The sequence below is a fragment of the Tetrao urogallus genome, assembly GCF_951394365.1.
Source record: "Tetrao urogallus genome assembly, contig: scaffold_86, whole genome shotgun sequence".
In the NCBI taxonomy this organism is placed as follows: domain Eukaryota; kingdom Metazoa; phylum Chordata; class Aves; order Galliformes; family Phasianidae; genus Tetrao; species Tetrao urogallus.
In genome coordinates, this window is record NW_027638845.1 from 6,733 (window position 1) to 8,976 (window position 2,244).

The window sequence follows — 2,244 nt, forward strand, 5'->3', positions numbered from 1 at the left end:
GTACAGGAGAGCTGGCATTGACTCTTTGGGATTTTTTCTTGCTGTTCCCAGCAGTGGCGAGCAGCTCGGATGTGCCGGAGGACATCACGGACATCCAGGGTTTGCTCTCTTGGATCAATGGTGAGTTTGGGGCTGCAGAGCTGCAGGTGCGTGTTTGCACAGTGGCTGTGAGAAGGCTCTCATCGCCATTTGGGGGATGTTTTTGCATTTTCAGACGTGGCAAGAGCTGCTGAGGTCCCCCATGAGAACCCCAGCAGCCCTGCCCCAGGATGTTTCATCGCTGAGCTCCCTGCCAACCCCGGGGACAGCAGAGAGCTCAGCACACAGGCTGCCTCTGGGACGCCCACCGACCCCTTCTGGGGGCTTCCTCCATCCCCCGGCTTCCTGCCTGAGCTGCAGTGCGGGCTGTCGGAGCTGCGCCCCGTTGCGCCACCAGCGAGTGCTCAGCTCAGCCCACGGCCGACCAGCCTGGCCGTCAGCGCACCTCCCTCAGCGCAAAGCGCACAGCCCACCGAGGAGGTGCAGCAAAGGCAGCCCCAGGAGGTTCAGGCAGACAAGAAGAACAGGGGCAGCACCAAGCGGGGGGCCAAGCGCCCTGCGCCTGCCGGCACCCCCCAGAAAGGGGAGAGCTCCCAGCAGGAGCAGCCCACCAGCAGCGCTCCTGCCAAGAAAAGGAAGCTGCCGCCCCGCGGGGAAAGAACGGAGGGAAAAGGCCGCAAACAGCCGCGCCAAGCGAAGCTGTCCGGGGCCAGCGCAGGAGCCAGCGGCAGCCCAGCGGGCACTGCCAGCGAGCTGCGCCTGCACCTGCGTGAATGCATCCAGGCCGTGCACCCGCTGGGGCAGAGGGTGACTGCGGTGGGCCCGGTGCGCCAGCCACCCTCTGTGCAGCCCCAACCCTCAGCCAGCGCTGGCCCTGCTGCCCTCCGGCCCCAAGACAGCCACGCAAACAAGGCAGCGCCCCCATCCCCAGGCAGCACGGTGCAGGAGGAGGGCGCTGCCAAGAAGGCGCCGCCGAGCTGCCCGCGCCCGTCCCCGCAGAGGAGCTCAGCGCTGCGGAGGGACCCACCGCCACCGCCACCACCACCAGCGCTGCACCAGCAGCAGCCTCAGCACCCCGTGGACTCTGTGCCCCGCGTGGGGCCGCGGGCGGGTGGCGGTGGAATACCCGCAGTGATGGAGGAGTCGCTGCCCATCACAGCCGAGCAGCGGCCCGAGCGGGAGCGCATGAAGAAGCTGGCCCAGGAAGAACGGCAGCGGGCGGCCCGGCAGATGAAGATCGGCCCCGTGCAGTTCCTGGTGCAGCGGGAGACAGACATGGCCATCGCTGACTGGTACGGCTACCCGTAACCCTGCGCTCCTCGCCGGCCCACAGCACCAGGCAGCAGCGGCAGCGTTCCAGGGGCACCGCCAGCGGCCCCATCTCTCCCCTCCACAACCCAGCCGTCCTCCAGAGGCAGCAGTGCAGTGGGATGGGACGTTGTCTGGGTGCTCAGCTGTGGTGGGACTGGAATTGTAGGATTTTAGGATTGTTTCTGTTTCTCATTGCACTCTAGGACAGGGTATTAAAAGCTTTGCATTCCATTTGCTACATCCCCCTGCCTGCAGTCATTTGCGCCGTGTCACAGCCCCCCAGCTCCCCACGCCCACCCCCGGGGCAGGATGGGGCACCACGGATGGCCCACGGTGTCCCTCAGCTGTCACCAGCAGCCCCAGCCCTCCTCTCTCCCTGCAGTCCTTTGTGCAGCAGGATGCAGAGGGCGTTTCACAGCTCTCCTGCGCTGCCCAGTGCCGTGAATTGCCGTGGGGATGGGCAGCAGGCAGGGCGGATGGAGGGGAATGGCCCTGGCTCACTACGGCCAGCAGAGACTCCAGCAGGGGCAGCTCCTGTGGAGGGGGGAAGCAGGGGCAGCAGGGCCTGCTGTGCACGTAGGCATAAAGATCCCTCCCATGCCATGGCTCTTCTGCCCCACATTGCTTGCAGCACCATTCAGCAATCCCCCCCTACTAACACTGATAATAGCTCAAAATATCCAGATTGTTTTTAATTATTGTTTTTAATTAAAAGACAACCCTGCAGCCATGCCGTGAATCTTTCTCACCGGACTGTGAGCTCCTCCTGGCAGCGAATTCTCTCTCCATCCCATTGGTTTTGTAGCAGTTACTGTTTGCCTCGATAGCCCTCTGGGCTCTCTGCATGTGTCCCTTTCTGGAACCTTACTTCTCATTGGGAAACACCCTCACACC